This window comes from Furipterus horrens, unplaced genomic scaffold (assembly GCF_987537825.1).
Source record: "Furipterus horrens unplaced genomic scaffold, mFurHor1.1.pri manual_scaffold_1, whole genome shotgun sequence".
Taxonomy (NCBI): Eukaryota; Metazoa; Chordata; class Mammalia; order Chiroptera; family Furipteridae; genus Furipterus; species Furipterus horrens.
The window spans coordinates 192,861,708-192,874,547 of record NW_028327171.1 but is presented as its reverse complement, the minus strand read 5'-3'; positions in this window follow the sequence as shown (position 1 = coordinate 192,874,547).

The window sequence follows — 12,840 nt, the reverse complement described above, 5'->3', positions numbered from 1 at the left end:
GTTGCCTCTCACTTGCGCCCCCAACTGGGGACCTGATGTGCAACCTAGTCCTGTGCCCTGATTGGGAATCAAACCAGCGACACGTGACTCGCAGGCCGACGCTCAATTCACTGAGCCACAGCAGCCAGAAAAATCACTGTAAATTCTTAAAAGACTGACAGCTGGTGACAAAAGACAGTATGTAATTACTTCGAAATACTCTATAAAATCTCTACCATGTTTTGTGAAAAATTACACTCAAATGTTCCTGATTTTGAAATTGCTCATTTGTAAATGCTATTTAAGTCCAGGAAGCATTTCACCTTCATTTATAACATTTTTAAAATTCCCCACCCTTTGAAGTTTCATAAAAGAAGTTTGTATCACATATACTCTTATTCTATAAATTAAGGATTAGGTGGTTGTTAATTCAAATCTGTCCCCCATGTTAGAGTACCACAAATAAAACTGCTCTTTTAGTTTGCAAAGTTATTCCTTTCTAACAATTTTCCCAGGGCAATCCCCTTCCCTCAATCCTAATTGCAAGGGAAAAAAGTAAAACAAAAGGCACAACATAAAAATATTTAAAATGGGAAAAGGGGAACTCCCAAATTGAAGTGAAACCTAAACAGACTATGTACAGTATTATATTTAATTATTTATCGTGGATTTTGCACTATATCGCAGGATTTTGCAGTACTGTATATATATGTTGTTGAAGTTATGTAGGTTTAAGAGTGTAAAATATGTTTAAGAACATAAGTAGTGTTTATAAAAGTGTGGGAAAGGTTAATAAGGGAGTGGGAAAGGTTAATAAGGGACCGGGAAAAGTTTATAGATGGGAAGGGTTTATAAAGCCTTAAAATATATATAAATATTAAAATAAAAGTAAGGTTTCTACTTCATGGATTTTCACCTCTCTCGAGGGGGTCTAGAATGTAATACCTGCGATAAGTGAGGGAATACTGTACCTCTTTTCTAAGCAAGTTGTCAAAGGGTCAAAGGTGGAGGTAGAAAATATCTTGTGAGTAGTGTGATTTTCACAGTAACTTTGGGAGATTTAAGAGCTTCCCAGAGATTAGAGAAGTAAAATCTCTGACTGTACAGTTTGAAGTACAAGGTTCTACCAAAACAAGTTTTAAATATAAATTCATTTTGTGAATGGAATTTATGGTACTTTTGCATACAAGGGATATTCTCTTAACCAAGTGAGAAAAATAAAGAGTTGAAGTACAAGTTTTCAGCAGTGAACTAAAACAATACTTATTCTGATAACCCTTAAAAAATTATTACTGGGAAAGGTTTTAAGAAATGCTAAAATTCAAGTGCTGTGGGTGGAGCTAAAGATTGTTAAATGCTAGAATAGTAAAATTGTAAAGATAGAAGAGACATCGGGAGCTATTTTGTAAATGAGGAAAATGAGACCTAGAGTGTATCTGACCGCCAGTGAAATGATTGAGTGTGTGATGATAAATGCAGTGACAAATGGGTTAAAACCAAATGGGACTGGGTATAATTGTGATGCAATTACAAAGTGGCCTTATCTGCAAGGACCATAAACTTCAGTCCAGGTTCACCTATGACACACTCATAGCTCCCTCTCTCTGAGTACAAAGAAGTTGGTAACAGTGAGAGTGATAACATGAAAACACTGGAAAATTCAAAGCTAGTGATAACTGTGGGAAAATGAAGAGGTGTGAAGTGTGAAAGCCAAAAAACTCATAATTATGAGAATAGAAAATTGACTTATTTTGGACAGATTATTAGTAAGAAGTGTATAACCACACTACAAACTTTATTCAAGTGTGTGATTTTTTTTAAAAGTCATAATTTATTTATTTTTTAAGAATGTGCCTTTTTTTAAATTCAGGTTTGTCTCTCTCTTTCTTAAGATTTATGTTAATTTAATCTATAGCAACAGCAAGTACCACTTCTTTAGAAAAGCAAATTATATTGTGAATAAAAATGCTTAGCAGGAGCTTCTGTTTTGTTCTTTGTGGAGGTGGCAGAGTTTCTAGTTTGTAGGCACCAGAACGCAGTCTCATTGTCTCTCTGAGCACTGTGTCCTGCCTTTGCTGTGCTTCTAAGTAAAAATGGCTCTAAGATGGCCCCCATACCCAGTTGTGGCTCAAAGGTGCTTTTCAAGAGCACAGCAGACAGAGTTTGAGTTAGGTTGGGTGCTTGAATTGTAGTATTCAGTGCCTGTAGGTACCAAAGTTTGCTGTTGATAATAAAGATAATAAGAGGAGGGGAAAACCCAAAAGACTTAAAGTAAGCCTGAGCATCAAGGGTTTCAAAGCTCAGATGCTGGTAATTTGAGTTAAAGATCTTTTTTTTGTGGGCTAAACTTGACTTAATGTTCCACCCCTGCTGCCGATCATGCATTTAAAAACTAAAATTGAAATCATTTTTTGGAAATCAAATAAAGGAAAAAATAGGCCCATTGGCCTAAAGAAGAAAAGATGGAGAAGAGGTTTGCTAATAATCTTTAAGGATATAACATGATATCATGAGAGTGTTGATGAACTTGTCTTAACAGGCATTTATTAATAGTAAGGGCTATGTTCATTAACAACATGAAGAAATTGGTTTACATTTCAGCAAATAAGAAGCACATTCTAGTGAGAATTACTGAAAAGTAACCATACAGAAAACATTTATCTCGGAATACTTTAAGAATGAAGTAGAAAGCAGGAGAATAGATGATACTTCTTTTCAATATCATATCATGTTTGAGCACATCAAAGCTCGTCTCACATATTATTCTTGTGATACCTCTAGGATTATTTGGAAGAAAAACTGTTGTATTTTTGTGTGTGTTCCCAAATTCCTACAAATACATTTTACACAAGAAAGTGAGAAAAGCTTTCTGTGGCAGCCGAGGATGAAAGAGGTGGGATGAGAACCCTAGGAGAATGGAGGAAAGAATAAATGAGTGTGCTCAGAATCAAAAAAAAATTTATCTCACAGGCAAGGAAACACATGACCTTTGAGTCGAGCAGACATCAAGGATTCATATTCCACCATAGCCCCAGCTGCCCCACCAGAGAAATAAGACTCCTGGGAACACAAATTATAAGGTGAAGATTGTAGCTATCAACTCTGATTGTCCTATACGATGTCATCTGAGCCTGTTTGTGAAATCCTTACAACCCTAAGATCACCCTTTCTTGCAAAATCTTAAGTCAAGACAGAAAACATGGTTTCTAGAGTTTATTCCTTAGTACATTGGCCAAAATATATTTTTCAAACTTTCTCTCTTTCTCAGAAGCTACCAGGTGCTCTAAAATTTGGGAGGAATAGTGACATCAGATGGAAAATCTCAACTATAAATCCTCTAGAAGATGAGCAGAAAAACCTATAAATAAAGCAAAACTAAGTTTATTAAACTTATTGAAGAAAGAGAGGATGCCATCTTGACAGTCTCAAAATAGAAAATTGAGACAGTTTATCGAGAGAGTTTTAGGCCCTAGGCTGGATAATTTTAAGTTAGGGATTCCAAGGCAGGAAACTGGTTGGGATAGGGCTATGTTCATGACAAAATAAGTTGGTGTCATGGATATAGCACTCCTAAAGTGGATCTTGATGACCAAGTTGTTAGAAGTAGCAGCTTTGCTGGCATTACAGGTTGGGTTCTCTGTGAGACAGACTCTGAGTCAGAGTTTATTGTTTAAGATGGTTATTGGGGAGTACCCTGGAGATAAACACCTGTGATATGCGAAGAAGAAGCTGAATTGATCAGGTAGAAGTCAATCTGTGATGCAGATTCACAGTCTCAGCTGATCCCCATAGGGAGCTCTGTATATTTTAAATGACTCATCAAGAATGTCCCAAATTGGGCCATGTTTTTGGACATGGACTACTCCTGGGAGGAAGAAATGGGAAAGGCAGCTTTCTGCAGCTGAGGCAATCTCTGAAAGGCAAAGCAGATAAGGGCTTTCAGCTGACACCATTCCCCAGCAGCTAGGGCAGAAGTCTTTCCTTGAAGAGGGATGGTCCACAGTATTATCATCCATGAATTTGTATTCCTTGAAAAAGTGACCATTATTATTGTTGTTTGGTCTCAGCACTGTTTAGCATAAGAATAGGAAAATATGTCTGATCCCATTATTGTTTAACGCAGGTAAAAGGAATTAGGACAGTTTCATTTTTCTAAGAGTTCAGCTTTTCTTCTCCCTACATGAAATTTACCTGGATCTCAGATAAAGAAGTGCCCTTTCTTTATATACAGTTGGGTTCTATACCCCATCCATCCTCATCCACATTTTAACATTTATATTTCACATGTGTTATTCCTTTATCCTATGCATATTCCATTACCTTTCACCACTGATAACTTCTCTACCAAAAAAATTCCTAAAGTTTTCTTTAGTAAAATAAATTCTACATAATCACTGATCTTTCTTTCACCATCAAATGTCTTCATTTTAAAAAGAAAAACAAAAAGAGGGTGGGTATAGTGCTCAGAGGTGATAGTTTATTATCAGCTCTGGTGTCATGACCTTTAAATCAGGGATTAGCAAACCATGGCCCATGGGCTGGATGTTTTGGTAGACAAAGTTTTATTGGAACACAACCTTGTTTGTTCACTTACATATTGTCCATGAATGCCTTCATGCTAAAATAGCAGAGTTGAATAGTTGCCAGGGAAACTGGAAGGCCCACAAAGCCCAAAATATGTATCTGACCTTCTACAGAAAAAGTCTGTCATCCCTTGCTCTAAATTTTAGAAGCTGAACAACCCTATTACTTTGGCAACTGCACTTCCTTTACCCTCAACAGAGAATCATCTTTCAAGTTACACTTCTGTATTATTATCATACCTTCTTGCCTCTGTTTCCTCAGCCATTACCTCTGCTCTTGGTTATCTCATTTCTTCTGTCTCAGTCTAATCACATACTCTACTCATCTCTGGAAATATTTCTGCCCTTTTTAAATACCTCCACTGCTTTCCTCATTTGCTAAAATAATTAAATCTAAAGCCATTACCGTATTTTGCCCCAAACTACATTTTCTGGCTTGTTTCCCTCCACCTCCATACACACTCAGATCACTGACTTCTCCAAAAAAACCTCACCCTTTACTATCTTTGTGATTTTGCACTGATGCTTCTGGTTCAAGAGAATCCATATAAACAACACCTATATCCTCCCAAACCAAGTCAAAAACCAGTTGAGAAATAGACTCTCAATTGTAGTCAGAAAGATGCAGAGCAAAATATTAAGAATATTACTATGAAAGCTAGAGGGGAGCATATGGTTAATTTATGCAGTAAAAAGGGGTCTACCAATACTCTCTAGTATACTATCTCCCATTCATAACTCTCAGGACAGCCCACTGAGGGAAAAAGTTGGGACTTCAAAATAAAACACTATTCAGGATTTCTGCCTCACACTGACCCTGGATGGAGAGAAAATAATAGAATTTAGCACGCCAGTGTTTGGAACTTTGTAATAAATCAGCTCCATCAAATGCATCAATGTGGGCAATTGGAGGTCTCCTACCATTAGAAGTGGTGGAGTAAGAAAAAAGATGGTAAAGACAAGGGTGTTAGTTAAGGACCCTCATATATATTTTTTAAATGATTGGAGAAGGGTGGGGGCTCCCCCAATCATTTCTCATGTATTTTTATCTTATCCTTTGGCATTCACCATGAATTATATTAACCAAGGGAGAGACTATCCTCCAAAAGGAAGGAGATCAGCAGTTCTTCAAGGCACTCTCTTTTTCACCTTTCTAAATATCACCTACTGCTCCTTTGGTATCCTCCTGTGGAAGCATAAAAATGCTCCCAGACAGTACATTCATTAGATTAATTCCAAAATTACACTGCATCCAAGGCTGAGGTTTTCCTCCCTCTTCTATTTTCCATCCCAAATTATACCCAAGTACACTGCCCAATATAGCTCACCAGAGATTAGGCATTATAATTAAATGGCAACACTAATCTATTCCACTAATAAATTTCCAACAACATAAGTATACCCAAATTTTGCATATAAACTCTGTTCCATTGTGAAATTCCCAGAAGAAATCAAAATCCAAAGATTAAATTCTCTTGCAAGTTCAAGTCCTAATAATTTAATGTGCAAAAGAATTAACATCTTTAATTCTTTCTCCCCAAGTCCTTATTCTACTTAGGCTTAGCTAGGAAACTTACTCTCAGATATCTAGCAAAATCTGAGTTCTTTCAACCACCACTGCCTAGGATTTCTATCACTGATATAAGTGTAATTTATTGTGTTCCCCAACATTTAAAGAATTCAAAGACCCACCTAGATTATCAAAGCAGGCAGCACACGTAAAATTTAAAACAAGACAAAAATCAGTCCCTGAAAAGCTCATCTCAGGTGAAATTGTCCCTTGAATACAGTAGTACTTAGTGTAGACCCACATTAATGTGGCCAAAGACCACAGCAGTGAATGGCAGGACTGAGGGAAGAAGGGCAGGCAGAAAGAAGTTCTCAATTTTAGTCTTGCCAGGATGCCAGTCAGTCGATGCCTGTTATCTAAAGTTCACGACTATGAAATTACACCCAAATTGCTCATTATCTCTTATGAGCAATTTCTCGTAAGAGATTAATTTCTCCTAAGAGGTTAATGTCACATCTTAGGGAAAATACAAGAGCATACCACCTTTTTCTCCAGAGAGAAGTGTTGGAGACATTAGAGCCTTCTTAGAAAGTATAGAAATTAACAGCGGTTACAGCACCGGTCACAAGATATTTCCATTCCCCTTTTAAGTTTTGTGTAGCTGCTGCCCAGGTGCTGTATCTGGTGTGATATCCATGTAGCCCATCATTATCACACCTATTTCCAATCAAGCATTTTTAGTCCTATGACACAATGGCTGCTACTCTTACCTCTTGAAGTAGAATTGTTTGGGCCTATGAAACTTGCTTTCTAGAAAAGATATTACTTTACTTATTACATATTTTTTCTGCTAGAGTCTCACTCTCAGTAGTTCTCTGAACTGAAGCTCCTAAAAAACATTTCAGAATATTTCCCTACTAGGAGATCTAATGAAAGCTACTTTTTCTGCCCTGTATCCTCAAAGCACTACTGTCTGCTCCCAGATTTTGGATATTTTAGGCTTTGGGTAGAATTTCATTCTGCTTCATTCATTTCCAAGCATAGAACCTGTCTCTGGAGGGTATTTTCTTTTCTGTTCTATAATTTATTTTCCAAAAGGCTTAGTTGAGATTCTAACAATTAAGTCTAATGTTTAAAAGGATCATTTTATTATTTATCACAAGTAGAAATACTATGATTTTTGGACTTGAGTATCACCAGTTAAGGGATATTTTGGTTGTTCTCAGGTTTTAGGTATTATGAATTATGCTTCTATGAACATTTGTATTTTGATTTCTTTAGGAAAGATTCCCACTAGTGAAATCGCTAGGTCATTTGGTAAGGGTATGTTAAATTTACAATAAATTGCCAAACTATTTTCTAAAGTGGTGTTACCAGTTTTCACTCCCACTACCAATGAATGAGAGTTCCAATTGCTCCATATCTGTACACACTTTAATTTTAGCCATACCAGTGAGTGGGTAGTGCCACCTTGTTGTGGTTTTAGTTTGTATTGTCTTGATAAATAGTGATGCTAAACAGATTTTTTTCATTGTGTTTATTATATATGTTTCATATATCCAAACAAGTGGCAGGCCTGGAGTGTGAAAGTGGACCATATTCTGACTTGTAAAGTAAAGTGGATGACAGCAGTGGAGCTATGGTGTCACAGTTAAATACCGATTCTTATAAGTTTGATGTAGGTTTCTAAAACTTTAGTGACTGAGCGTAAATATGTCTCTTATGCAGAATGTTTACCAAAAGAAATCTTAAAGGCAAAGTTTAGTGTTTTCGGGTTATTTTCTTGCTAATGATGAGGTAATTACCTAATTCTTAGATTTTAGCAAAATGATGATTAGTAGAGTTGCAAATAAAATAAAAGGACTTAGTGGGGAGTAAAAGGATAGGGTCTGAGTTCCAGAACTCAGGAATCTAGCCCTCATTTTTACTGACCCTTTCATTCAGAAAACATTTTGGCCATAGCGTCTCATGTGTGGTTAAAACTTGGATGAGGAAGGGGGTTATACCAGTGTCTCAGTGGTCAGGGACAGAGTGGAGTTGGGAGAACAATGGAGGACAAGCAGGAGGTTTGGAGGTAGGGATGAGTTTTGGTGAAGAGGAAGAAGAATGAAAAGGAAACTGGAATTGACAAAACTTCTTCCATAGAAGATTCTCCTTTAGTTGCTGCCCTCCCATTCTCTTCCCTTATCCTCTTCAGTCTTCCTCTGTGAAAGGTGGGAAATGAATGCTAAGAGGGGAGAGTGAATGTTTGTGGGGAGGACATGGGGCATGTGACATTGGGCTGGGTAAGTTAAAGCAAGTGGGAAAAGAGAAAAGCAATGGTGTCATAAATAAGAGGTATGGTTTCTGGTCTGCTTCTGATACTCACTAGGGTTGTAATCACGGGAAATCATTTTACTTCCTCAGACCATCTATAAAGTTGAAGACTGTAGTTGGAGGAGAGCCTGTGTAGATTCTGTTGCTGTTCTGCTGAGCTTTATAAACTTTTTTTCTTGGGATAAGATTTGCTACCTTAGACCTTGCCTTCACTCATGTAAAATGGATTATTCTAGACATTTGAAAATTTGTTCAGTTGAGTTTCTGTAACATTTTTCTGAAATACAGAATTCAACATAAATTAATTGTTACTTTAGGGTGAAAGAGTGAAGAGTTAGGCAGCAAAGAGAAGGGTAGATAGGCATTTTGATTATTCTAAATCACTCTTTTGCTCCTCACATACAAATAGGATTTACTTTCAAAGTGCTGTTTGGGAAATGTTAGGCTGGATCCAAGCTTCAACTGGAAGGCAGTCAATGGTTCCCATATTTTTCATGTTCATTCACTTGGATTTCTTTATGTTAAAAGAGGAATGCTTCCCAGAAATAGCCATTTTTCTTGACTGTTGCTAGGATATAAATTCAGACCCCACAGTATTTATTATATAGCATGGGATTGAGGAAAATAGAAGATCCCCACCCTGATTTCCATTAAAGAGAAAACTCTGACCCAAAATAATATAATTAAGTCTAGCTCACTTCCCACATTAATAAACTGAATAGCCATTAAAGGCTAATGTCAACTTGTTTTAGGTCCTGTCAGATAAAGCAAGAAAACAACTTTATTCCACAGTGATGAGGACCCAGTGGCACAGAGGACAAGACAGGCTCCTGGCTTAGTGAGGCAATTGAGTCTTTTTTAAACAAGTGTTCAAATTGTATCGATTCCCAAGTACAGACTGTTCTTCAGGGATGTATTAACTATCACGGACCAACTAGCAAACAACCAATGGTGTCTGTAGCTCCTTTCAATAGACATGACAAAAAGGAAATTGGAGGCCCTGGCCAGGTAGCTCAGTTGGTTAGAACTTTGTCCCAATATTCCAATGTTGGGGGTTCCATCTCCAACGAGGGCACATACAAAAATCAACCAATGAATGCAAAAATAAGTGGAACAACAAATCAATGTTTCTCTCATCTCTCTCTCTCTCTCTCTCTCCCTCTTCTATCTCTCTCTCTCAAATAAAATTTTTTAAAAAGAAAGAAAAGGAAATTGGAGTGGACAGAGATGACTTCACCACTACACACAAACTGAAGCTCACATTGGCCTGTTGTCCCTCCATACTAGCATGTGCTTTGCTGAGAGGAATGAGTGTCGGTCACCCAGTGCGCTGAAGTCTAAACCTAATCATGTCTTAGAACATGGCCCTCTGGCCAGAGAAAGAATCTAAAGCAGGTAATAATTTGAGCTTTGTCAAGGAAGGGTGTGGAGTTTCAGAAAATAAGGATTAGAGCAAGAGGTAGGGAATCCTAAGTATAAAAACCCAGGTAGGGAGTAGAAGGAATGATTCAGAGGGGGGATTCCCACCCTTCCCTCAAACCATGGTGGCTAAGAGACTGTGGTAAGCTAAATAATAGTCCATGAAAGAGACCCAAGTCCTAATCCCTGGAACCTATGAATTACCTTATATGGCAAAGGGACTGTATGGATGCTTGCAGATCCTTGCAGGTATGATTAGCTAAGGGTTTTAAGGTGAGGGAATCATCCTGGATTTTCAATATGGGCTCTAACTTCCCCTATTAGGACCCTTATAAGAGAAAAGGGAGACTCAACCACAGGAGTGGAGAAGGCAGTATGACTACAGAAACAGAGATGGGAGTGATAACAAGCCAAAGAATGCTAGCAGCCACCAGAAGCTTTGGGAACACAAGAAAATGGATTCTCCCCAAGAGCCTCCAGAAGAACCAGCCCCACCAACACCTTGACTTTAGCCCAGAGAAATTGATTTTGAACTTGTGGCTTCCAGGACTTTAAAAAAATAAATATATGTTTTTTTGAACCACCAAGTTTATAATAATTTGGGTTTTTTTGTTTGTTTTTCTTTTTATTTTATTTCATTATTTTTATTTTTTGGTTTTTCAATTACAGTTGTCCCATTTTTTCCTCATTTCTCTCCCCCACCCAGCCCACCCCTTCTCCCACAATCATATCCCTCCCCGTTGTCCATGTACATGAGTCAGTTATACATGTTCTTTGACTAAACCGTGATAATTTGTTACAGCAGCTTTAGAAAATCAATACAGGGACCATATGAATTAGGAAGAAGAGATGTGAAGGCTGCTAAGAGAAAGGTTTAGGAGAAGAAAACTAGGAAAGAGATGCTTCAAGAGCTATCTCCAAGCGTGTGAGAGGCACTGATAATGAGGAAAAAGGCTTTTTTTTTTGTTGTTTTAATGAAGTTTTGCTGTGCTTTGCAAATGAAACCTATCCCCATTTTGGCATGTTTTCAAAAGACTGGGAAAAAATATATCTCAGTTAAAATTTATTTCTGATCGGAAGTCATTTCTTTCCATATAACTTCAAGTTCCCTCTTGTGAAGAACGTGAATTTAACCAAGAAAAAGATATAACAAACTAGAGACTTTTATTCATTGGAATTCAGGCTGATACCCCTCAACAAGGAGGTAAGGTCCTAGGAGGACTCTGTGTCACAGAAGGGGAAGGGTGCATATCTGAGTATGATTCAGTCAGAGCCTCTACAGAAATAACTAATAACCTAAAGGTTAAATGAAGAAGGTAATGCAGGAATTTTTTCCAAAGACACAGATGGAGTCACATAGGTCATGCATTACAGTTCCTGGAATAATAGCTTTCCACATGCATTAATCACTTAAGTCTATCAACTATGACTGAAACTAAAAAGTTAACCCTTGAGTTCCCCTATCAAAGAGTTGGAGCCCAGGCAGTGAGAAGAAGCTGCCACATTGGGGGTGGGGGGTGGGGTACTACCAAGATGGGAAGTTGATGTAATAATGGGGGATTGATCAAATATGTAAAAATACTAAGGATAAAGAGAGTCACATTTCTTAGTGTCATAAGAGGGACAAATAATAGGAAGAAAGAAATCTAGGATGAGCCCTGCTGCATCGTGTTGGAATTAAAGGCAAGGGTATAAACTTATATAGATAGGTGCAGATATAAATATAGGTGTTAATGTGGGTATGTGTGCATATATATGTGTGCACATATTTACATCTATACTTACATGTATTTTATATTTACACATATATTGGTATACACATGTACAAGTACCTGCACACATTTACATCTATTTTAAAATATGCATATTATATATATGTATACATACTCATAAAAATACAATGCACACACATTTACATTACATCTATACTTAAATATGAATATTATATATCTCTGTATACATATCCATGGACATACATATGCACATACATTTACATCTATATGTGTGCATATGTGTAGCCCAGTTCTGTTCAGTGAGGGGTCTAGGAGCTGGGAAATCCCAATAGTAATAGCATAGCTAATGCCTGGATCTTGGCTGCTAAAAATCATTGCCCACTCAAAAGATACCAGGGCTCCTTGGAGAAACTGCAGATTCCAACACTATGATGGGAAAAATACAAGCTGAGTCTGGAATGCCTTGTTCTGACAGAAAGCAAGGAAGTGCTGAAAGAATGAGGGGGACTTGTTAGACAAACACAAGAGCTAGTTTGAATAGTCTCCCACTGGCCAAGAATGGTACAATTTAAGAATAAGAATAAAATAATGTTAGTAAAATATGTTTACTCATTGGACAAATTAGGAAACCATATTAATGAACAAATGAATAAATTGAAACTTTGATGAGGAACAGAAGAGTTACAAAATTTCGAAGTGCCTCTGCATAAAGTATTAACTATAAAGAGGAAAGAGTACTTTAGAGTGGAGAACTCCACAGACAACACCTTAGTTAAGTGGCCAAAATCAACATTATAAGTAACATAACGTATTGAGATTGTGAGCCACCTGACAGAATACAATTAAAAGAATGTAGCATCACTTCTTTGTTTTCTTTCTTTCTTCCTTTTTTTCTTTTTTTGGCCAAAGATCAGTAACCTGATCTTAATTATGAAAAAACATCTGACTGACTCAAATTAAGGAACATTCTACAAAATAATGACTTGTAATATTCAAAATAGTCAAAAAGCCATGAAAGTATAGACCGAGGAACTGTCCAAAGTTAAGGACATAATAGATGTGAAGCCTAAATGCAGGAGGAAATTCTGAATAGAGTCTTCTGCTGTCAAATATATTATGAGGATATCTGGCAAAACTTAGATTCAGTTTGAGGGTCAGACTAGTAGCAATGTATTAATGTTAACTTCCTGATGTTGGTGGGTTGTGGTTATGGGGGAGAGTGTTCTTGCTTATAGGAAATACATAGTATTCAGAGGTGAGAGGGCATTAGGTCAGAAAACTTACTCAGGGAAAGAACAGT